Source organism: Balaenoptera ricei, chromosome 4 (genome assembly GCF_028023285.1).
Source record: "Balaenoptera ricei isolate mBalRic1 chromosome 4, mBalRic1.hap2, whole genome shotgun sequence".
NCBI lineage: Eukaryota > Metazoa > Chordata > Mammalia > Artiodactyla > Balaenopteridae > Balaenoptera > Balaenoptera ricei.
Window position 1 is genome coordinate 25,015,200 of NC_082642.1, and position 26,467 is coordinate 25,041,666.

The 26,467-nt window shown below is 35.8% G+C and overlaps 1 long non-coding RNA gene across 2 annotated transcripts in view; it reads right to left on the minus strand.

Moving 5' to 3' along the window:
- The window catches only part of LOC132365236 (uncharacterized), a 120,488-nt gene that overhangs the window by 88,661 nt on the left and 5,360 nt on the right, over nt 1–26,467 (minus strand). Inside the window, exons 3-4 of one of the 2 annotated variants that reach the window (XR_009503060.1) lie at nt 22,114–22,196; nt 19,292–19,834 (exon numbers count right to left, since the gene is read on the minus strand). This is a non-coding gene — a long non-coding RNA (uncharacterized LOC132365236). Of the gene's footprint in view, nt 1–19,291; nt 19,835–22,113; nt 22,197–26,467 lie in introns of those variants that run through there. The other variant, XR_009503061.1, reaches the window with a different exon arrangement.

The following is a 26,467-nucleotide window of genomic DNA, read 5'->3' on the forward strand; positions in this document are numbered from 1 at the left end:
ACTAAGATCAGGAACAAGACAAGGTTGCCCACTCTCACCACTATTATTCAACATGGTTTTGGAAGTTTTAGTCACAGCAATCAGAGAAGACAAAGAAATAAAAGTAATGAAAATTGGAAAAGAAGAAGTAAAGTTGTCACTGTTTGTAGATGACATGATAGTATACATAGAGAATCCTAAAGATGCTGCCAGAAAACTCCTAGAGCTAATCAATGAATTTGGTAAAGTAGCAGGATACAAAATTAATGCACAGAAATCTCTTGCATTCCTATACACTAATGATGAAAAATCTGAAAGTGAAATTAAGAAAATACTCCCATTTACCACTGCAAGAAAAAGAATAAAATATCTAGGAATATACCCACCTAAGGAGACAAAAGACCTGTATGCAGATAATTATAAGACACTGATGAAAGAAATTAAAGATGATACAAATGGATGGAGAGGTATACCATGTTCTTGGATTGGAAGAATCAACATTGTGAAAATGACTCTACTACCCAAAGCAATCTACAGATTCAATGCAATCCCTATCAAACTACCACTGGCATTTTTCACAGAAATAGAACAAAAGATTTCACAATTTGCATGGAGACACAAAAGACCCCGAATAGCCAAAGCAATCTTGAGAACGAAAAATGGAGCTGGAGGAATCAGGCTCCCTGACTTCAGACTATATTACAAAGCTACAGTAATCAAGACAGTTTGGTACTGGCACAAAAACAGAAATATAGATCAATGGAACAGGATAGAAAGCCCAGAGATAAACCCACGCACATATGGTTACCTTATCTTTGAGAAAGGAGGCAAGCATATACAGTGGAGAAAAGACAGCCTATTCAATAAGTGGTGCTGGGAAAACTAGACAGCTACATGTAAAAGTATGAAATTAGAACACTCCCTAACACCATACACAAAAATAAACTCAAAATGGATTAAAGACCTAAATGTAAGGCCAGACACTATCAATCTCTTAGAGGCAAACATAGGCAGAACACTCTATGACATAAATCACAGCAAGATCCTTTTTGACCCAGCTCCTAGAGAAATGGAAATAAAAACAAAAATAAACAAATGGGACTTAATGAAACTTAAAAGCTTTTGCACAGCAAAGGAAACTGTAAACAAGACCAAAAGACAACCCTCAGAATGGGAGAAAATATTTGCAAATGAAGCAACTGACAGAGGATTAATCTCCAAAATTTACAAGCAGCTCATGCAGCTCAATAACAGAAAAACAAACAACCCAATCCAAAAATGGGCAGAAGACCTAAAAAGACATTTCTCCAAAGAAGATATACAGATTGCCAACAAACACATGAAAGAATGCTCAACATCACTAATCATTCGAGATATGCAAATCAAAACTACAATGAGATGTCATCTCACACCGGTCAGAATGGCCATCATCGAAAAACCTGGAAACAATAAATGCTGGAGAGGGTGTGGAGAAAATGGAACACTCTTGCACTGTTGGTGGGAATGTAAATTGATACAGCCACTATGGAGAACAGTGTGGAGGTTTCTTAAAAAACTAAATATAGAACTACCATACGACCCAGCAATCCCACTACTGGGCATGTACCCTGAGAAAACCATAATTCAAAAGGAGTCATGTACCAAAATGTTCATTGCAGCTCTATTTACAATAGCCAGGACATGGAAGCAACCTAAGTGTCCATCATCGGATGAATGGATAAAGAAGATGTGGCACATATATACAATGGAATGTTACTCAGCCATAAAAAGAAACGAAATTGAGTTATTTGTAGTGAGGTGGATGGAGTTAGAGTCTGTCATACAGAGTGAAGTAAGTCAGAAAGAGAAAAACAAATACAGTATGCTAACCCATATATATGGAATCTAAGGGGGAAAAAAAAAAGGTCATGAAGGGCCTAGTGGCAAGACGGGAATAAAGACACAGACCTACTAGAGAATGGACTTGGGGATATGGGGAGGGGGAAGGGTAAGCTGTGACAGGGGGAGAGAGTGGCATGGACATATGTACACTACCAAGCATAGGGTAGAGAGCTGGTGGGAAGCGACCACATGGCACAGGGATATCAGCTCTGTGCCTTGTTCCCACCTAGAGAGGTGGGATGGAGAGGGTGGGAGGGAGGGAGATGCAGGAGGGAAGAGATATGTGAACATGTGTATATGTATAGCTGATTTACTTTGTTATAGAGCAGAAAGTAACACACCATTGTGAAGCAATTATACCCCAATAAAGATGTTAAAAAAAAAAAAAAGGAAATTCTTCCATCTAATTCAACCTGTGAGAAATGCCCCAGGAAATATTTGTCAAATAAATAAATCAGTAAGTGAATGAATTAATCAGTCATTAAAAATAGACATTTATATGCTGAAAATGATCCTGCTCTTTTGAAGGAATGATCTGTACTTAATACTGTTTCTGTCAAGTATTTTTCTGTTCTAAAATTAAAGTCACAGGGAGTGTGGCCAAGATGGCAGAGCAGGAAGACCCTGAGTTCACCTCCTCCCACAAGCACACCAAAAATATAACTACTTAAAGAGCAAATATCTATGAGAATGACCTGACGACTAGCAGAAAAGGTTTTCCACAGTTAAAGATATAAAGAAGGAACAACCACAAGATTGGTAGGAGAAGTGAAGATGCAGTAGAGTCAAAACACACACTCCCAGGTAGGCAACTCACAAACAGGATAATCACAATTCCAGGGGTTTTCCCAAAGGAGTGAGGGGTCCAAGCCCCACATCTGGCTCCCCAACTCGGGGTCCTGCATGGGGAAGAAGAGTCCCTTGAATGGCTGGCTTTGAAGGCCAGTGGGGCTTGTATACATGAGAGCCACCGGGTGTAGAAAACAGAGACTCCACTTAGAAAGGGTGCATGCAAAATCTCACATGCTCCAAGACCCATGGCAGAGGCAATGATTTGAAAGGAGCCTGGGGCAGACCCACCTGCTGATCTTGGAGAGCCTCCTGGAGAAGCAGGAGGCAATGAGAACTCCCCCTGGGGACACAGGTGCTGGCAGCAGCCATTTTGGGTATCTTGTCTACCATGAAGACACTGGTACTGACAAGCACCATTTGGAGTACTCTTGCTAGCCTAATAGCTCCCGGGGGCTTACCTGCCCACCAGCAGGCCAGCACCAGTCCTGGGACACCCCAGGCTGAGTAGACAGCTGCACAGGGACCTGGCTCCACACACCAGCAGATGGCAGCAACTGCACAAGGCAGGGCCTGGCAGCCAATTAGGCCAAGTCAGTCCCACCTATCAGCTCACCCACAGTAGTCGGCCCCACTACAACAGAAGGGCCCACACCCACACACCTCACAAAGGAAGCACCCCTAGAGCATATAGCTTTGGTGACCAAAGGGGAGTGTGCTGCTGGGCCCCATAGGATGTATCCTACATAAGTTCATTTCTCCAAGATCAAGGAAATGACCTACCTAATACATAGAAATAGGCACAGAGAATTAAGCACAACGAGGACAGAGAGGAACAAGTTCCAAATGAAGGAACAAGACAAAACCTCAGAAGAAGAACTAAGTGAAGTGGTGATAAGCAATATCTGATAAAGAGTTCAAAGTAATGATCATAAAGATGTACAACAAACTAAGAAGAATGGATGAACACAGTGAGAAGTTTAACAAAGAGTTCGAAAATATAAAGAAGAACCAAGTGAAACTAAAGGATACATAACTGAAATTTAAAATACACTAGAATGAATTAACAGTAGTTTAGATAATACAGAGGAATGGATCAGCAGACTACAAGACAGAGAAATGGAAATCGCTCAAGTTGAACAGAAAAAAAAAGAAAAAAGAATTTTTAAAAATGAGAAGAGTTTAAGAGACCTCTTGGACCACATGAAGCATACTAACATTGCATTATAAGGATCCCAAACGGAGAAGGAAAGGCAGAAACCTTATTTGAAGAGAAAATTGATGAAAACTTCCCTAGTGTGGGAAAGGAAACAGACATGCAGGTCCAGGAAACAGAGTCCCAAACAAGATGAACCCAGATAGGTCCACAACAAGATATATTGTAATTAAAGTGGCAAAAATTAGAAATAAAGAGAGAATTTTAAAAGCAGCAAGAGAAAAGCAACTAGTTACATACAAGTAAACTCCCCCCATAGGACTATCAACTAAGTATTCAGCAGAAACTTTGCAGGCCAGAAGGGGATGGCACAATATTTTCAAAGTGATGAAGAGGAAAACCTACAACCAAGAATACCCTACCTGGCAAATTTTATATACATATAATTTATATATATGTATATAACATATATGTAATGTGTGTGTGTGTGTGTGTGTGTGTGTGTGTATACATACAGGCTGTTATATATGAAACTCATGGTAACCACAAACCAAAAATCTATAATACATACACACAAAAAATAGAGACAGGAATCCAAACATAACACTGAAGATAGGCATGAAATCACAAGAAAAGAGAGCAAAAGAAGAAGAAAGGAACAGAAAGAACTAAAAAACAACCAGAAAACAAAATGGCATTAAGTATATACCTGGCAATAGTTCCTTTAAATGTAATTGGACTAAATATTTCAATCAAAAGACAAAGAGTGGAGGAATGAATACAAAAGCAAGACCTATATATATGCTGCCTACAAGAGACTCACTTCAGATCTAAAGACACAGAGACTGAAAGTGAGAGGATAGAAAAATATATTCCATGCAAATGAAAAGAAAGCTAGGGTATCAAACTTATATGAGACAAAATAGCCTTTAAAACAAAGACTGTAATGAGACAAAGAAGGACATTACAAAATGTAAAGGGATCAATCCAAGAAGGAGATATGACAATTGTAAATATATATGCACCAACATAGGAGCACCTAAATGCAAAATGCAAATGTTAACAGAAATAAAGGGAGAAATTGACAGTAACACAATAATAGTAGGGGGATTTAACACCCCACTTACATCAATGGATAGATCATCCAGACAGAAAATCAATAAGGAAACAGTGGCCTTAAATGACACATTAGACCAGATGAACTTAATAGATATATACAAAGGCAAAATACACATTCTTTTCAGGTGCACATGGAACATTCTGCAGGATAGATTACATGCTAGTCCACAAAACAGGTCTCAATAAATTTAAGAAGACTGAAATCATATCAAGCATCTTTTCCAATCACAATGGTATGAGACTAGAAATCAACTACAAGGAAAAAAACTGCAAAAAACACAAACGCATGGAGGCTAAACAATGTGCTACTAAACAACCAATGGGTCACTGAAGAAATAAAAAAATACCTAGAGACAAATGAAAATGGAAATGCAGCAATCCAAAATCTATGGGACGCAGCAAAAGCAGTTCTAAGAGAAAAGTTCACAGCAATTCAAACCTACCTCAGGAAATAAGAAAAAATCTCAAATAAATGATCTAATCTTACACCTAAAGGAAGTAGAAAAAGAAGAACAAACAAAACCCAAAGTTAGTAGAAGGAAAGAGATCATAAAGATCAGAGCAGAAATAAATGAAATAGAGACCAAAAAGAAAAAGAAAAGAAAAGATCAATGAAACTAAGATCTGGTTCTTTGAAAAGAAAAATAAAATTGATAAAACTTTATCCAAACTCATCAAGAAAAAAAAAGGGCCCAAATAAACAAACATAGAAATGAAAGAGAAGTTACAACCAACATCACAGAAATACAAAGGATCACAAGAGATTACTACAAACAGTTATATGCCAATAAAATGGACAACCTAGAAGAAATGGATAAATTCCTAGCAATGTACAATGTCCCAAGACTGAATCAGGAAGAAATAGAAAATCTGAACAAACTGATTACTAGTAAAGAAACTGAATCAATAATTTAAAAAAATCTCCCAACAAACAAAAGTCCAGGACCAGACAGCTTCACAGGTGAATTAAACCAAACATTTAAGGAAGGGTTAATGACTATACTTTTCAAACTATTCCAAAAAATTGAAGAGGAAGGAATGTTTCCAAACTCATTCTATAAGGCCAACATTCACCCTGATAACAAAACCAGACAAAAACACCACAAAAAAAGAACATTACAGGCCAATATCCCTGATGAACATGGATGTAAAAATCTTCAACAAAATATTAGCAAAAAGGATCAAACACCATAATCAAGTGGGATTTATCCCAGGGATGCAAGGATTGTTCAATATCTGCAAATCAATCAATGTGATAAAGCACATTAACAAACTGAAGAACAAAGATCATATGATCATCTCAATAGATGCAGAAAAAGCTCTTGACAAAATTGCACATCCAATCATGATAAAAGCTCAATAAAGTGAGGATAAAGGGAACATACCTCAACATAATAAAGGCCATATATGACAAGTCTACAGCCAACATCATATTCAGTGGTGAAAAGTTGAAAGCGTTCCCTCTAAAATAAGGAACAAGACAAAGATGCCCACTCATGCCACTTTTATTTAACCTAGTATTGGAAATTCTAGCCACAGCAATCAGACAAGAGAAAGTAATTTTAAAAATCCAAATATGGGGACTTCCCTGGTGGAGCAGTGGTTAAGAATCTGCTTGCCAATGCAGGGGACATGGGTTTGAGCCCTGGTCCGGGAAGATCCCACATGCCATGGAGCAATTAAGCCCATGAGCCACAACTACTGAGCCTGCGCTCTAGAGCCCACGTGCCACAACTACTGAAGCCCGTGTACCTAGAGCCCATGCTCTGTAACAAGAAAAGCCACTGCAATGAGAGGCTTGTGCACCGCAATGAAGAGCAGCCCCCACTCGCTGCAACTAGAGAAAGCCTGCGCCCAGCAACAAAGACCCAACGCAGCCAAAAAAAAAAAAAAAATCTGAATTGTAAAAGAAGTAAAACTGTCACTGTTTGCAGATGACATAATACTATATATAGAAAATCCTAAATACACCACCAAAAACCTATTAGAACTAATATTATCAAAAAGATAACAAATAACAAGTGTTGGTCAGGATGTGGAAAAAGAGAACTGTCATGCACTGTTGGTGGAGATGTAAATTGGTGCAGCCTCTATGGAGAATAGCATGGAGATTCCTCCAAAATTAAAAATAGAACTACCATATGATCCAGCAATGACTCTTCTGGGTATTTTTCTTAAAAAAAAAAAAAGCCTAATTCAAAAAGATATATGCACCCTATGTTCATTGCAGCATTATTCACAATAGCCAAGATATGGAAGCAACCAAAGTATTCATCAATAGATGAGTGGACAAAGAAGATGTGGTATATGTATACAATTGAATATTACTCAGTCATAAAAAAGAACGAAATCTTGCCATTTGTGAAAACATGAGTGGATCTAGAGGGTATTATGCTAAGTGAAATAAGTCAGCCAGAGAAAGACAAATTCTGTATAATTTCACTTATATGTGGAATCTAAAAAACAAAACAAATGAACAATCATAACATACAGCAACAGAGTCATAGATACAGAGAACAAACTGGTGGTTGCTGGTGAGGGGAATGAGTGAAATAGGTGAGGGAGATTAAGAGTTACAAACTTAGAGTTGTAAAATAAGCCACAGGGATGAAATATACAGCATGCAAAATATAGTCAATAATATTGTAATAACTTTGTAACGTGACAGATTTTGTATGGTAACTAGACTTAATCATGGTGATCATTTTGTAATGTATAAAATTATGGATCACTATGTTGTACACCTAAAACTAATATAATATTTTTATGTCAGTTATACTTTTAAAAATAATTAATTGATAAAAATAAAATTGAAGTTACAGGATTCTAGAAATTCACTTTGAGGTAGTTACCTGAGGGACAAGTCCTCAAACAGAACTTAGGGTTATAAGCAAGCTCAAAACCTGTCAATATTCTCAGATCTGCCCATAAGCTGAGAACTTCCTGACATGAAACAGAAATTTACCATGAAGTTTACTAAGTAGCTCTAGCTGAAAAAGAATGAAACAAGAAGTCTGTGCTGGTGGCAGCTGAGAAGCAACAGAAAACTGTAAGGGCCCTTGGAATAGGGGGTTACCATTAAAGTCCTCTCAAACAATTAGGCTTACACCCATACATTAGTAGATAAATAGAACAGACCTAGACACATGCTGGTGAATACGGCTCAGACAGGTTGGATACGTTGGAAAGAAATGGACCAGAGGTGAGGATAGGACTTCCAGAAGTCATCTCTCCCTGTAGTAGCTCAAGGAAGAGTAAGGGAGATGATACTCCACCAGTGGGCTAAAGCTCAGGGCAGCTCCATGTGGGGAGGAATAGAGAGTCCTGTTGTAACAAAGGGGCCAGTGGAGCTTCAAGGAGGAATTTAGTGCAGCCCAGGGCCAGGGAATGCAACTCCAGGATCTAAATCCAAGGTAAGTTCCTACTAAAAGTTTGTTAAAGATATTAAAATGTTCCCCAAGAGGCCAGATGCAGTGGTAGCCCAGAGTGGGGGAAGCCCTGGATGGACTCCAATACCCAAAATCTTACTTGACAGCTCCTCTCAGGGCCCTCAAATGACCTTCAAACTCAACATATCAGAAACAAAAAACTTGTTACCTGAAAGCTAGGTCTCAGCCCTGCTGCCCCTTCCCTCACCCTCCATATCCAATTCTTTTTGTCTGACCATTTCTCTCCGTCTCCATCACGATGCTAGTTCAAGCCACTCCCTTTGTTTGTGTGGATTCAGAAGTAGCCTCCTAAAGAATATCTCCTGAATTTGTCTCCTATAGTAATCTGTTCTCACCCGCTACCAGAGAGGGCATCTTTTCAAAATGCAGATCTAGTCATGTCATACTGTTGGTCAAAACACTTTAAAGGCTTCTCACTGCTTTGAAGATAAAGGAGAAACTCCTTATGACAGTCTACAAAGCCCGGAATGCTCTGGCTTCTACCCACCTCTCTATAGCCTTTCTAGCTCCACACTGCCCTCAGCCATCTGTTCTGGCCATTTTGTCCTTCTTTAAGCCCTCTGCACTCACTAGATTCTGTCTAGCCAAAGTGCCTCTCATCTAGGAATTCTACCTTATCCTTTCAGACTTTAGCTCAAACAGCTTCTCTCCAGGAAAGCTTTCTTGACCTCCCTGGCCAGGTTAACTCTCTCTTTTCTGGGTGACTCATACTGGGAATTGCTCTACAGTTGCAATTTAACATTGATTCACACAATTTGTTTGTATTACTATTTCTCTGTAGATTCTCTAAGCTCCATGAGTGCAAGGTGAGTGTCTGTTTATTTCTCACCACTAGACCTCAAGCTCTCAGAAAACAGCAAACAGGCCAAGCATTGTTGAAAAACAAAAATGAATGAATGGCACAGAAATGTAAGCCAGAAAGAGCCAGGGACCACCTGAGTGCCTTTCTTCCTGTTTCTGATCTCCCTTATATGTGACCAGTAATGGTTTTAAAACATAGTTTGTCACAAAATGCTCCCTTAGTCCAGGAACTCCTTGGTGAATGTCCTAAGACCTGACTGATGCAGAGTGAGATCCCTGGTTATAACTCCATCAAGGGACAAGGCTTTGGGCACTGTCAAGCCAGCATCTATAAGTCTTGTTGATGAAATTAGGATTTTTCTTCTTGCAATGTAAGTGTAATTTTAATGGCTGGTCATCTTTGAGATGTATAGAGTATAAAAATTGTGAAACCTAGGACAATGGGAAAATATTCTCATAATAGTGTTTAACATGTTATGCTAGAAATGAAAGAGAAAAGTTATTTTTGAAGACCTTATTAATGAGATAATCTAGAAGAATCATTGCTAGAAAAATAATTTTTAATCAAATGTAACATCTACATGTATTTTCTGTTAGAGAAGAAACTCTCTTTCAAAGGCTTCCATATCAACAACTCATAAAAGATAGAACAAGTGAGGAATCATACCTTCTGGTTGTTTAATTCACTTCTATTCATATGTTTCAGACCAAGACTCTCTACTTCTTCCATCAAAGTTCTCATATTTAGTATATTATTTTCAAATAATCCACAGTAAATATCCATAATATGCTTCCTAGTATGACTTTAGTCATTTAAGAACTTTAGTTCTAAAGTCCACGTGTTTGTTTGTTGAATGAAAAGTCTGCTCTTAAGTGTTTTTAGAAATTCCAAAAGGCTCTGTTTTGAAGCACCAAGCCTACTGAAAAATAAACATGCTTTTACAGGCAAAACACACATACTCATGCACATGTGCACATAGATATACATAACATAAAAGTTTTAGAATATCATCAGTAATACTAACATAACTCATTTACTGAGTGCTTACTATGTGCCAGCACTGGGTTGAACAATTTATAGATATTATCTCCTCCCACCGACTACAACTTTGTGAAGCAGACTATATTTCTGTTCCCATTTTATCATTTTAAAAATTCTGATAAAATACTAAGGCTATACTAAGAGTTAAACAAATTGCTTAAAGTTATATCCATTAAGGGTAATAACCTTGGTTAAATAAAACAGTCTGAAATGGAACAATTAATACATAAACAAACTAAATTGTTGATTGTTAATCAATTTTTGGCAGGGTTGCTGAGGGTCTGGCTTTCCCATACACACATCAGCATAACCTAAAATACCAAGGACTGAAAGAAGGCAATTACTACAGAACAAACAAGATGCTGATTAATATATCATCCTTTCCATCCCAAATAAAAATTTCATTTATCTCACTCACATAATTCAAAAGCTAAAAAAATAACCATGTAGAAAATACCAATTAATAGTTTGCGGTGAATAAATGTTGACTTTGTCTCTGATTAATGCTCTGGAAATAATTAGAATTGATTCCAATAAAGTGGTCTTTCCTGGTTGCTAAATTTCAAGGAGTGAAAATCAAGAGTTCAACATAAATAGACAAAATCTTCAGGAAATCGGGTGAGAGTCACCATTCTGAATGATTATTGTCATCCTGTTTGTGTTTCTATTTCTCACAGGAGTTTTAGTTAAAATCTTAAACAGTCTCATGCTTGAAAATTTTGTCTTTCCTGATTTAACAAGAAGCCCCATGCAGGGGCAAAATTTGCAAAGTAATTACCATGGAGTGGTCACATTATTTCAATATTTGTCAGGGACCATCTTTATCCCTGTAGAACATATGAGTCCTCATTCTACTCTACTGCTCTGTGCCCCCAAGACCCTCGATGCTGTTCTTGATGCATTCAACATCATTCTTTTCTTTAAGCATTATAAAGCACATTCCTAAAAAATAATTCTGTGGAATCTACTCTACTGAACTGAGACACATGTCAAGTTAATGTCAAAGCTACATTGGCAATGCACTAGAATGTTAGAATAGAGTTCATTTCTTCACTCTAATCATTATTTAAGCAATCATAGTTCTGATTTTATAATTCTCTTTTGGGAGTTGTGATACATATTTCAAAAATCCCCTGAGAATTGGAATATTTCTCTCTTGACCTAGAAAAGGGAAACTATAATAGGTTTCCTGTTGAATTAACTCCCAAAAAAGAACTGTTTGGTAAATTTATTTAAAAACATCTCTCTTTCCATTTGCATTAAGAAAAATGTGACAAAATGAAAACACCCAGTATTACCTTTGCCTAGTGTGCTACAAAAGGAACTCATTCTTAGCATTCAGTCATTGAGGGAGCTCTGGACCAGGTGTCAGGAATTGAATTCTAGATGCTGAGCACTCCGCCACTCACCTTTTCGACCTGCTAAGGGACTCATAGGTACTCTCCATCCAGAACCAAGCTTATTCATCTCTGAAATGGGCTCACAGTAAAAGGCCTACACCAACTCATTTATATCAGCTGCACAAAGAGTCACTGGTCCAAGTGTTCAAAAAACAAAAAATAGACACTTGATTCAATAAAATGTAAACCATAACTGCCAGTATTGGCACTGTAGTTTATTCTATGAGAATCTAATTAGAATACTTTAATGTTCTGTAGGAAAGTACAATGGGGGAAAATGGGCAATTTTGCTAAGCTAGCCTCACCGAGTTAAATCTATTGACGGTACTTTAATAATCCTGTATTTAATATCTTATTTCCTAATTAATTTTCAGAAAGATTCTCAAAAAACTTCAGACTTCCTTATTTTCCAATATGTCTATATGGATACTTATGTGTGGAAGAAAGATGTTTTCAGGGAAAGTAACTAAATTAATAGCATTTAGTTAGGTCCTTTTTTACTGATAACTAGTAGAACTATATTTTGTCCAAACAACAGTCCATCTAACTTAAAATAAATTTAGATAATAACAAGCTTTCTACACAGCCAACAGAAAGGAGCTTACTCCACAAAGGTCAGTGGATTGGTTCCATTTGTCATGCTCTGCAGTGGTTAACAAGAGTGTAGATAGGATGTTTATCATTGTTAACACTAGAATTTTTTATTTCATCATTTCAACCACTTACTTAGTTTGCCATAACAAAGCACTAGCTTAATATGCAGCAGTGAGCTTTCCTTCTGATTTAAAAGCTGTATGAATCTCTGACAGTTCTGAGCAATGCTTTTTATGGCTTTGTTTGCCTTTTTCTAAAATGAAATGACAATTCATTTTCCATAAATAAGCTGAACAGTCTTTGCAGCAGATATTTTTCCTTTGAAGTAAATTCAAAAGAGATTTTCAGATGTGTATATATATTTTTTTCTTAAGTTGCAAATGGAAAACACCTCCAAAAGTTTTGCCTTATGACATCTGGTAGAAAGCCTTGTAAAGCTGGATACACTCTACAGGCAAATGACAAACCCTCTGAAAGTCATAATTTACAATTCTTTTTGAACACATAATTTTCCACATGTTAAGATTTGGTGGTTTCTTTCCTGTTATATTAGAAACACAATAATAAAGCCATTGCTTTAGAACAAGAAAGCCTGTTGGCTCTTGGGCTAACAGATTTTATAAAAAGTACAAATTTTGAAGTGTCCTATTTTTCATTTGGAGGTAGCTGTGCTTTTTAAAATTTACTTACTTACTTCCTATACTCAATGTAGAGCTATGGAAAATCTCCAGAGTAGAAGGCAAGAACTTCAGGTTCTGGTCTGGGCCTAGCATTAGTTTTTAAGAAACACTAGTTTTTGAGAAAAATAGTGAAACTCTTTGGGTCTCAGTTCTCACAACTATAAAACTAGGCAAGATAGTCTTCAAATCTTCCAGGTCTACAACTCTGTGAGTCTATGATTTCATAATCCAAAGGAGGGAATTTGATATAAGTAAGATGGCTTGAGTCCATAAGGAATATTTGTGAATTCTAGTATTAACTACCAAGGGGAGTAGCTGCCCATGTAAGGTTTTAGAAAGCACAGCTGTGTCTGATAGTAAAGGGAGTGTTTAGAATGCATCCTCTCCATTAATTAAGGCTTTTCTTTCTTCCTCAATTTTCCTAGGGTATTGTATACATTGGCAATTGAATCTGCTTTCAATGACATGTCTTTTCTCTTAAGGAGCTGTTTTTATTAAATATAATAAATTTATTTTTATCATAAATATAAAATGATACATGTATTTTATTACATTCTTATCTCCTACAAATATATAAAAAAGAAAGTGGATCTCTAGACAGCACACAATATGTAAGTTAACATAGCTTATAGGCATAATATTTTGCATTTAATTATTCTATACTATCATCTAGGAGTTACATAAATTTTTAGCATTTATCCATAGGTATGTGGATTATCTGTATTTTATACATAGGGAAACAGGCAGAGGATAAAGATGGGACCTACTCCTGAATACATAGTAATCTCTGAGCAGGTCAAAGATGAAAGTCCTTACTCTCCCATCCCAGTGGAAGCTATTATGCTTAGCTCACCATTACTACCTTTCCCCTGCCTCTGGAATTTTATAATTCATATATTTCTAAATATCTTTATAGCACTGACAAAAAATTGACTAGAACCACTAACAACATCAAAAATCATAAGCAAAAACCACAAGCAAAAACTGGCAATAATATGAGTATAAAATGAAACGAGACTAATACCTTTAATATATAAATTCGTGGAACAAACAGGAAATAAAGGTAGGATCCTTATTGATAAATCATGGACATGTGAGCATATTATATGATCTGGCTATTCAAAAATGAGGAAAACAAGATTAATAAATCTAATTTAAAAGTACAAAATCATTAATAATAAAAGAAATACAAATTGACACTATATGAAATATCTTCTTTAACATGCCAAAGGAAAAAATATTTACAGAGGGCTAATACTCATTGAGAGGATATGATGAGATCACTATTCTCATATGCTGCTAGAGGGAATTTAAGCTGTCACATTTACTGGAAAGTAATTTGGGGATGTAATGTGTATTAAGCGTCTTAAAGATGTTCCATATTTTGGGCCCAGTGATTCCCCTTCTAGGAATGCACCCAAAAGAAATAATCTAAAATGCACATATATATGCAAAAAAACCACCATTTTCACTGCAAATATTATTTATAACAGAAAACAACCTAAATGTCCCAAGATAAATAGTTAAATAAATTATGGCACATCCATAGCATAGAAAGTTATACAGTCCCTAATAATATTCATGAAGTGTTTTCAGTGACATGTGAAAAGGTTGATGAAATAGAGGGGGAACAAATTACAAAGTTATATACATAGTGTATCTCAAGTATGTTAATATTTAAGGTAGATCATAGACCTAAACATAAAAATAAAACCATAAAGCCCTTCAAAGAAAAAATATGAGGATATTTTCATAAACTGAGAGTGGGCAAAGATTTCTTACAATGTAGAAAGTGATAACCATAGAAGAAAAATTTGATAAATTAGATTTCATCAAAATTTAAAACTTGTGCTCATCAAAGGACAACATCAAGAAAAAGAATAGGCAAGCCACATACTTACAGAAAATATCCACAAATCATGTCTGACAAAGGACTTATATCCGGAACATATAATGAATCACTATAACAACAACAACAATGACAGCATAATAATAATAATAAATTATTTAAAAATAAGCATACTCACAGCAGACACTTCACAAAGGAAAATATACAAATGGCCAATAAGCACATAAAAAAAGTGTTCCACATCATTCATCATTACGGAAATACAAGCTAAAATCCCACTACACATCCACTAGAATGGCTAAAATACCAAAGACTAAAAATACCAAATGTTGGCAAGGATGCAGAGCAACCAGACTCTTACACATACCTAGCTGGAATGTAAAATTGATACAACCACTTTAGGAAAAGGTTTGGTGGTTTCTTATGAAATTAAACATACACATATCCTTTGACCCAGCAATTCTACTCCTAAGCATTTATCTGAGAGAAATCAAAACTTATGTCCACAAAAAGGCTTGTACAAGAATGTAAATAGCAGCTCTAGTCACAATAGCCAAAAACTGAAGTCAACTCAAGTGTCCATCACTATGGGAACAGATAAATTGTGATGTGTTCATGCAATGGAATCCTACTGAACAATGAAAAGGAATTAACTACTTTTCATACAACAACATCGATGAGTCTCACAGATATAATACTGAGCAAAAGAAAGACAAAGACAACATACTGAGTCATTTCACGTATAGAAATTTCTTAAACAGGCAAAACAAATATAAGGTGTTACCATGTGATACTGCAATCCCAATCCTGGGCGTATATTCAGAGAAAACTCTAATTTGAAAAGATACATGCACCCTAATGTTCATTGCAGCACTATTTACAATAGCCAAGACATGGAAGCAAGTAAACTTCCACTAACAGATGAACGGATAAAGAAGGTGTGGTATATATACACAATGGGACATTAATCAGCCATAGAAAAGAGTGAAATAATGCCCTTTGCAGCAACATGGATGGACCTACAGATTATCATATTGCGTGAAGTAAGACAGAAAGACAAATATCATATGATATCACTTATATGTGGAATCTTAAAAACTGATATAAATGAACTTACTTATAAAACAAATAGACTCACAGACATAGAAAACAAACTTATGGTTACCAAAGGGGAGAGCGGGAGCTGGGGGAGAGATAAATTAGGAGTTTGGGATTAACATATACACACTACTATATATAAAATAGATAAACTACAAGGACCTACTGTATAGCATAGGGAACTATATTCAATATCTTACAATGATCTATAATGGAAAAGAATCTGGAAAAGAATATTTTATATATATATGATCAATTTGCTGTACACCTGAAACTAACACAACATTGCAAATTAACTATACTTCAATTTAAAAAAACAAATGTAAGTTAAAGTAAAAAATGTTGTCTCAAGAATGAGAAGAAGAGCAAATAGGGACAGTCTGGAAAGAGACATGAGGGAATTTTCTGGGTAGGTTAAAATGTTCTCTATCATGGTAAGATATGCGTATTGGTCTGATAGGACTGCCATAAGAAAACACCACAGACTGGGAGGCTTAAACAACAGAAATTTATTTCTCACAATTCTAGGGACCGACAATTCAAGATCAAGGTGCTGGCAGATTTAGTTTCATTCTGAAGCCTCTTCCCTTGGCTTGTAGGTGGCCATTATCTTGCTGTGTGCTCACGTGATCCTCTCTGGGTGCAGAGAGAGATCTCTGGTGTCTCTTCCTCTTCTTATAAGGACAGCAGTCCTATCAGATTAAGGACCCATCCTAATGACCTCACTTAACCTCATTATATGCCCTATCTCCAAATACAGGCACAATGGGGGTTAGGGCCTAAAATTATGAACTTTAGGGGGACATAATTCAGTCCATAACAGAACAGTTACATGAGTAGATCCACATGCCAACATTGCACAGTTATGATTTGTCTTTTCAATGTTCATAAATTCTACCTCAAAAATATTATAAATTGAGGGCTGGAGAGTGGATAAAGGAAGAGATGAAACAATAATTACATGAAATAATAATTAGAATGTTGAACAGTTCTGAACTTTGTTGATATGTATTCAGTGTTCAGTATTCTATCTACTTTGTGTAAATCATTCTATTTACTTTGTATATGTTTTACAGTTTTTATAATAAAAAGTCTAATAAATAAAGGAAAATGACGTGTCAATGGAAGATACTTTGTAGAGATGACAACTCTGTGTGACATTCTCCTGAGTTGAGCTCCATCTTAGGTATGTTTGTATTGTGTTTCTTGGGCAGGTCATCTTCTGGGCTTGATTCACTCATCTAGAGAATGCACTCATAATATAGACTTATTGATTGTTCATTAGGTGCAAGACACTAGGCACTATGGTGGGCTTACCTGACATTATCACCAAAGTCCTATTCAGCATTTAAATTCTATCACCATTTTATGTCATCAATGCAGATCACCCTCTCTTTTGCTACATATAATTCTCATGACTTTTAACCTTTATATCTTGTGTTTATTTTTCCTTCCTGTAGAGATAAGATTCAATAGGCCAGTGCAGCAGTTATCTTTCAGCAGATTTGTTGTCTACTGAAATCTTTTGGTCTAGTGAGATTTCTGGAAGATACATTCAAGGAAATAGATGACACCCACAGCCAATATAATACTCAATGGTGAAAAGCTCAAAGACTTCCCACTAAAATCTGGAACAAGACAAGGATGCCCACTCTCACCACTTCTATTCAACATAGTACTGGAGTCCTAGCCACAGCAATCAGACAAGACAAAGAAATAAAAGGTGTCCAAATTGTAAGGGAAGAGGTAAATCTGTCATTATGTGCATATGACCTGATACTCTATATAGAAAATCCTAAAGACTCTACACAAAAACTACTAGAACTGATAAACGAATTCAGCAAAGTAGCAGGATACAAGATTAACATACAGAAATTGGTTGCATTTCTTTACACTAACAATGAAATATCACAAAATGAATGTAAAAAAATCCTTTCTTTAAAATCCTATACCATTTATCATATTTTTAATTAATTTTTATTGGAGTAGAGTTGATTTACAATGTTGTGTTAGTTTCTGCTGTACAGCAAAGTGAATCAGTTATATATATACATATATCCACTCTTTTTAAGAATCTATTCCCATATAGAGTATTGAGTAGAGTTCCCTGTTCTATACAGTAAAACAATCCCTTTAAAAATCATATCCAGAAAAAAAAAATATGTAGGAATAAACCTGACCAAGGAGGTGAAAGATTTATATGCTGAGAACTATAAAACATTAATTAAGGAAACTGAAGGTGATCCAAAGAAATGGAAAGATACCTCATGCTCTTGGATTGGAAGAATTAATATTGTTAAAATGGCCATATTACCCAAAGCAATCTATAGATTGAATGCAATCCCTATCAAATTACCCAGGACATTTTTCACAGAACTAGAACAAATAATTCTAAAGTTTATATGGAACCATAAAGACCCAGAATTGTCAAAGCAATCCTGAGGAAAAACAACAAAGCAGGAGGCATAACCCTCCCAGATTCAGACAATACTACAAAGCTACAGTAATCAAAACAGCATGGTATTGGCACAAAAGCAGACATATGGATCAATGGAACAGAATAGAGAGTGCTTAAATAAACCCACACACCTACTGTCAATTAATCTTTGACAAAGGAGGCAAGAATATACAATGGAGAAAAATTCTCTTTAGCAAATGGTATTGGGAAAGTTGGAAAATGCATGTAAATCAGTGAAACTAGAACACATCCTCATGCCATACACAAAAATAAACTCGAAATGGCTTAAAGAGTTAAATATAAGACAGGACACCATAAAACTCCTAGAAGAGAACATAGGCAAAATATTCTCTGACATAAATTGTAGCAATACTTTCTTAGGTCAGTCTTCCAAGGCAATAGAAATAAAAGCAATAATAAACAAATGGGACCTAATCAAACTTAGAAGCTTTTCTACAGTTAAAGGAAACCATAAACAAAATGAAATGACAAATTACAGACTGGGAGAAAACATTTGCAAATGATGAGACCAACAAGGGCTTAATTCCCAAAATATACAAACAGCTCATACAACTCAATAACAAAAAACAACCAACCCAATCAATAAATGGGCAGAAGACTTAGACATTTCTCCATAGAGTCATAGACGTAGAGAATGGACATGTGGACACAGAGGGGGAAGGGGAGGGTGGGACGAATTGGGAGATTTGGTTTGACATAGATACACTACCATCTGTAAAATGGATGGCTAATGGGAACCTGCTGTATAGCACAGGGAGTTCAGCTCAGTGCTCTGTGACAACCTAGATGGGTGGGATGTGGGGGTGGGAGGGAGGTCCAAGAGGGAGGGGATATAGGTATACATATAGCTGATTCATTTCATTGTACAGCAGAAACTAACACAACATTGTAGAGCACTTATACTCCAATAAAAAAAAAAAAAGAAGACATACAGATGGCCAAGAGGCACTTGAAAAGATGCTCAAAATTGCGAATTATTATAGAAATGTAAATCAAAACTACAATGAGGTGCCACCTCACACTAGTCAGAATGGCCATCACCAAAAAGTCTATAGGACTTCCCTGGTGGCACAGTGGTTAAGAATCCGCCTGCCAATGCAGGGGGCACGGGTTCAAGCCCTGGTCTGGGAAGATCCCACATGCCACGGAGTAACTAAGCGTGTGCGCCACAACTACTGAGCCTGCGCTCTAGAGCCCACGAGCCACAACTACTGAGCCCATGTGCCACAACTACTGAAGCCCGTGCGCCTACAGCCCGTGCTCCACAACAAGAGAAGCCACGACAATGAGAAGTCCGCTCACTGCAACGAAGAGTAGTCCCCGCTCGCCGCAACTAGAGAAAGCCTGCACGCAGCAACGAAGTCCCAACACAGCCAAAAATAAATAAAATAAACAAATTTTAAAAAAAAAGTCTATAAATAACAAATGCTGGATTGGGTGTGGAGAAAAGGGAACCCTCCTACACTGTTGGTGGGATGTAAGTTGGTGCAGCCACTATGGAAAACAGTATGGAGGTTCCTAAAAAAAAAACAAATAAAAATAGAGTTACCATATGATCCAGCAATCCCACTCTTGGGCATATATCCAGACAAAACTATAATTCAAAGAGATACATGCATCCCTATGTTCATTGCAGCCCTGTTTACAATAGCCAAGACATGGAAACAACCTAAATGTCCACCGACAGATGAATGGAAAAAGAAGATGTGGTACATATTCACAATGGAATGTTACTCAGCTATAAAAAAGAGTGAAATAATGCCATTTGCAACAACATGGATGGACCTAGAGATTATCATACTAAGTGAAGTAAGTCAGAAAGAGAAAGACAAACACCATATGATATCACTTATATGTGGAATCTAAAATATGACACAAAAGAACTTATCTATGAAACAGAAACAGACTCACAGACCTAGAGAACAGACTTGTGTTGCCATGGAGGAGGGGAGGTGGGGAAGGGATGGATTGGGAGTTAGGGGTTAGCAGATGCAAACTATTATATATAGAATGGATAAACAACAAGGTCCTATCATATAGCACAGGGAACTATATTCAATATCCTGTGATAAACCATAATGGAAAAGAATATAGAAAAGAATGTATGTGTATGTGTGTGTGTGTGTATAACTGAATCACTCTGCTGTACAGCAGAAATTAACACAACACTGTAAATCAATTATACTTCAATTAAAAATATATAAAAAATAAAAATTAAAAAATAGTAGAATAACCAAAAAAGAAAATAGATGACAATATGGAGAATTTTATGAAAGAACTGAACTCTTTTCAAGGAATTAAACTAAAATTCTAGTATAAATAAGCAAATATAGCTAAATGAATAAATATGAGAATTAAATAGATGATTCCAAAGGCAGATTAAAGTCAGTATAAGTGAGGATTAGTGAAACTGAAGATAGTTAGTATAAAACATCCAGACTGAAGTATGAGAATAAAATAATAGAAAATGTAGAAAACAGATAAGACATATAATGTAAAGTGAAAAAGTCAAACACACATTTAATCAAAGAACCAGAAAAGGAAGAGAGAGATTTGGGCAAAAACATTATTTGAGTCAAAGAGATTGGCTAGGATTTGTAAAAATTATCAACCTAAGATATCAAGCCTTCAGCTCAAGAAACTAAAATCCCAACCAGGATGCAAAAATCATAGTCAAACTGCTGAAAATGAAAGATAAAGAGCAGATCAAAAAGCAGGCATGGAAGGCAGGGGTAGGGGGGGACACTATCTTCAAGGTCTCAGTAATAAGACTTATAGCTGAATGTGGAACATAGTAATGAAAGCTAGAAATAAATGGAATGACACATTTAAAATTTAAAAAAGCTGCCAGTCTAGAATTCTATATTCAGCAAAAACATCCTTCAAAAAAGAAAGTGAAATAAAGATGTTTTAACACAAACAGAAACGGAGAGTGTTTGTCACCAGCAGACTTTTCCTAAAAGAAGATTACTAAGGGAATTTTCAAGTGACCCCAGATGGAAGCAGGAGAATGCAGCAAGGAATGAAAAGCAACAGAAAGGGTAAAAAGGGCATAAATATGAATAAGCATCAACTATATAAAAAGAATTGTGTCTTATAGGATTTTAAATATATATATGAATAAAATGCATGACAACAAAAGCACAAAAGTTAAGGAGAGTATATAGAGTTTAAGTTTTTAAATTCTTGCATTATATGAGAAATGCTAAAAGTTCTAATTCATAATAAACTCTAATAAACCACGGATACATGTTGAAATGTTTATAGCAACCATGAAAAGATTAATACATAAATGTATAACTAGCAAGCAAATATGGAGAGATGGAATAATATTTTTAAATACTTGAATCTAAATGAAGGTAAGATATAATTTTTTTCCTTTTAAATGGAAGTAGAACTCCAGAATCTGTTGGATCTAAGTCTTTGATTTATTTTGAGGAAAAAAGTTTTTAAAAGAAGAGGAAAAAATAAAAAATTAAGTCATGAGTATTGACAATAAATATTGTCAATTTATATGTGGCTTCTGCAAGTATTGCATTTAAGTCCACGAAGTTACTAATGAAAAATTACCCAGGACCGGAACTTCGCCACAGAGTTCAATCATATACAGAAATTACTTCTAAGGAAAGAAAAGTAATTTCAAAAACATAGGTAGTTCTGGGAAAGCCAATTTACTCTAAGAAGTTGAAACATTCAAGATAATTTAATGTGGAGGAAAGAGAGACAAAAATTACTTTTTAGGAGATGATGAGATGCCTGATATTTTATTTCTTAAGGTAAAGAAGGATATAACTTACTCAAAGGATGTTTGTTCATAATCCAAGGAAATAGTATTTGATAGATGTGGTTTTATCCTCTGAGACCTCACTGCAGCAATGTTCTGTGAAACCATATTAGAATTAAGAATTTTTATTCTTTTAGTAACTGGGTAAATCTCCCAATGTAGAGTTCAAAGAGGATATTTTTACATGAATATATTATCTTTATAGCAAAATCTTTTAAAAGAATTAATTATATGTGTGTATGTACACACACACGCACACACAGAGGCATGAGTGGAAGTAAGTGACATCCACAGTTATTCTATAAACTGAAATTTCAAGATAACTTAAATTTCTTGATGAAGGGTCACCAACATCTTTTTTAAGGAAATATATTAACTACTTACATATTATATATTACCTACTTTTTAAAAAATGGAAATTAAAAAAGTATTACGTACTTTCCAATATACTTAAAACAACTAAAAACATAAAATACATACTTTTATTGAAAATTAAGGTATAATTATTATTGGCATAGATTATTATACTATCTTACAATGTTCAAAGGGACAACAGGAATGCTAAACTCCTTTTTTAAAAATTCTACACTACCCCCTTTAAAAAATAATTCTCCTAATTTTTACAGTTTCCCTGCTTCCTCCTTGACTTCAGGCCACAGCTGCTGTTTTCACTACTGCAGTGTTCCTGCCCTGTAATCCACTGTAAATTTGGGAGCCAATATCTAACATAATAGTGCATAGGACCTTCATGGCAACCTCAGATCCTCTCCGGTGAATTAGGTGAATGTTGGCCACAGAAAGTGCAAGGACTTTTACAGACATCACTTTTCTCCTTTTCCATTTGTGGCTTTTGGGTGGAATTTCCCATCGGTGAGGTTTCCCTGTAAGTGAACTACAAGGAAGTGACAGCCATATGTTCATTGACTTTTATTAATGATGCATATAATGTCAGACCTACTTCCATCTGAACATCAACCTTTTAACTTATTCAGGAAATTGGTTCTATTTAGTTCCCAGATGCAAGTGGGTAGGGTTGGGTGGGAGGTGAGGGAACAAGGAGCTACCATCGACTGAGAAGGGATCATGCGAGATAAAGCTCAGTCACCCTGTGATATCAAATATAATTCTTACAGCCGGTCTATGACGCACCTATTGACAACTCCATTTTACTATTAAGGAAAAACAAAAGACTTGCAGAAAAAAGGCAAAGGTAAAGTGACTTGCCAAAAGTCACATTGCTAGAAAATAGCAGAGCTGGGATTAAAACCCTGGTGTGTTTCAGTGCCTCCTTTTTTTCCCTTCCACTACACCAAAGCTTTGGAAAATCTCAGGGATTAACTGGAAAGGACGAATGCTGGAGAATGTTCTATGGTGAAAACATAGCTCCAACATTCTGAGCAATATTGTTGTGGCTCTAAAACTGCACAGAGATGAAAAAGGTGGCATCAAAATCTAAAATCCTCTAAAGAAAAAGTGAACAATACTTTTTAATTTTTTAAGCATAAATTTCGTTTATTAAAATATAGTAGACATTCAGAAAAATGCAAAAATCATAAGTTTAAATCTCAGTTAATTTTTATAAAGTGAACAACTCATGTTACTACCTCCCAGATCAAAGAATAGAACGTATGGCACCCTAGAAGGCCCCAGGCTCTCTCTCATACACAAAGAAACTACTACTCTGACCTCTATCATCATAAATTATTTTTGTCTGCTTTGGAACATGCTATGAATGACATCATGAAACATGAATTCTTTTGTGTCTGCTTATTTCACTCTACATTTGTGAAATGTAATTATGTTGTTGCCTGTTGAAGTAATTTATTCATTTTCATTATTGTGTAGTATTCCTCTGTGATTATACCACCACATATTCATCCACTTTACTGTTGATGAGAACCTGGGTAGTTATGATACTACTTTTAAAATTCTGGTACATGTCTTTTGGCAAACATATGTATGCATCTCTGCAAGGTTTGTGCCTAGGACCAGACTTTAAGAGATACTAGGCGACAATTTTCCAAAGTGCTCGTGTCAATTTACATTCCCTCAGAGTAGAAAAGTTCCAGTTGCTCCAAATCCTTGTCCTTGCAGACACTTAAAATTGTCTGTCTTTTTCATTTTATTTTAGTTATTTGGATGGGTATGTAGTGGAGTCACATTTTTTCCCAGTTTTATTGAGATATGATTGAAAATAGCATTGCATATTTAAGGTATACAAAGTGACAATTTGATATATATATATTGTGAAGTGATTACCACAATATGGTTAGTTTACACATCCATCAGTTCATATGTTACCATTCTTTTGTGTGTGTGGTGAGAACATTTAAGATCTACTCTCTTAGCAAACTTCAAGTATACAATATTTTAACTACAGTCATCATCCAATACATTAGATCCCCAGAACTTATTCATCTTATAACTGATATTTTGACTGATATCTCTCCATTTTCCCTACCTCCCCCACCTCTGGTAATCACTATTCTACCCTCTGCTTCTACGAATTCAACTTGTTTAGATTCCACATACAAGTGAAATCTAAAAGTGTCTTTCTGTGTCTGGCTTATTTCACTTAGCATAATGCCTTCCAGGTTCATACACATTATTGCAAATGGCAAAATTTCCTTCTTTCTTAGGGCTGAATAATACTCCATTGTGTATGTGTACCACAGTTTCTTTATGCATTCATCCATCAATGGACATTTAAGTTGTTCCCATGTCGTGGCTATTGTGAATAATGCTGCAGTGAATATAGGGTGCATGTATCTCTTTGAGATAGTGATTTAATTTCCTTTGGATATATACCCAGAAGTGGGATTGCTGGATCATATAATTGTTCCATTTTTAATTTTTTGAGGAAGCTCCAGAGTGTTTTCTATAATGGCTGTATTGATTTACAGTCCCACCAACAGTGGGGCATAATTGTTCCCTTTTCTTCATATTTTCACCAACAACTATCTTTTGTCTTTTTGATAATGGCAATTCTCATAGGTGTGAGGTGGTATCTCATTAAGGTTTTGATTTGCATTTCCCTAATGATTAGTGATGTTGAACACCTTTTCGTGTACCTGTTGGTCATTTGTATGTCTTCTTCAGAAAAATGTCTATTCAGGTCCTTTGCCCATTTTTTAATTGGATTATTTAATTTTTTGCCATTGAGTTGTATGAGTTCTTTATATATTTTGGATATTAACCCTTTATCAGATATATGGTTTAACAATATTTTCTCCCATTCCACAGTTCACCTTTCATTTTGTTGATTGTTTTTTGCTTGTTGTTGCTATATAGAAGCATTTTAACTTGATGTGATCCACTCATTTATTTTTGCTTCTGCTGCCAAGACCAATGTCAAGGAGCTTTTCCTCTATGTTTTCTTTGAGTCTTCTTTCCTTTTTTCTTAGCCCAACTCCAGTTTTATCAGTTATGTTTATCTTTGCAAAAAAACAACTCAGTTTTGTTGATCTTTTCTATTGTTTTCCTATTCTCTGTTTCATTTACTTCTATGCTACTCTTTATCATTTCCTTCTGTAGGTGTCCGCTTCATAGTGTTTAACAGGCCACAAACATGAACAGGGGTGATATCTAAGATTTCATAACCTGAGGATCAATGTATTCCTAGAAAATCCGAGTTAATATGCTAAGAGCATGGTTCCAGAGAATACAAAATACAATGGTATTTGAGTTGTTTTTATTCTGCACTAAGCATAAATAGTATTCTGTGTGCTGAGCTGAAACAATACCACCTGATCTAACATTGTTTCTTGAGAAAATATGGTTCAAATACTAAATACTATCCATATATTTCTTATGAAGAAATATAGTTCTTTCTTGCAACAACAGATCTCAGCTGACTCCCCAGTGTCTGACTTAAGTCAGAAAAGTCATATCCTTTCTCAATTTTATACAGTAGTGAAGAAGACTACATTTTTTCTCTGTAGGAGCTGGTTAAATCTGGCTCCTTGACTGCTTCCTGCCATGTGGGTCATAAGTGTGGGTAAGAAGTGATGTCACTAATGACAGTCTTAAGTGGACATTGGGTACCAGATTTGGGATGTGTGGTTCCATAAAAGAAATTAAGGTTACATTTAACTGTACAGCTGAATGTGAGTAGGGATGGGAGGAGTGGGGAGAACAGTCCTGAACTTCAGAAACAAAGGGACATGCCTCAGCAAGCAAGCAAGAAATGGCTTCTTGCATCTCAGAGGCTGCTTCTGCCCCAGAAAAATAGACCTATTTTATTTGTTAAACAAATGTCCAAAATGTGCAGTATGCTTTAGAACCACAAGTAAATATCTTTGATAGCATATTCTTAACAAGACCCACTGCAGCTCTTTTCAAAGCATGGCCTTCTATATACCCATACA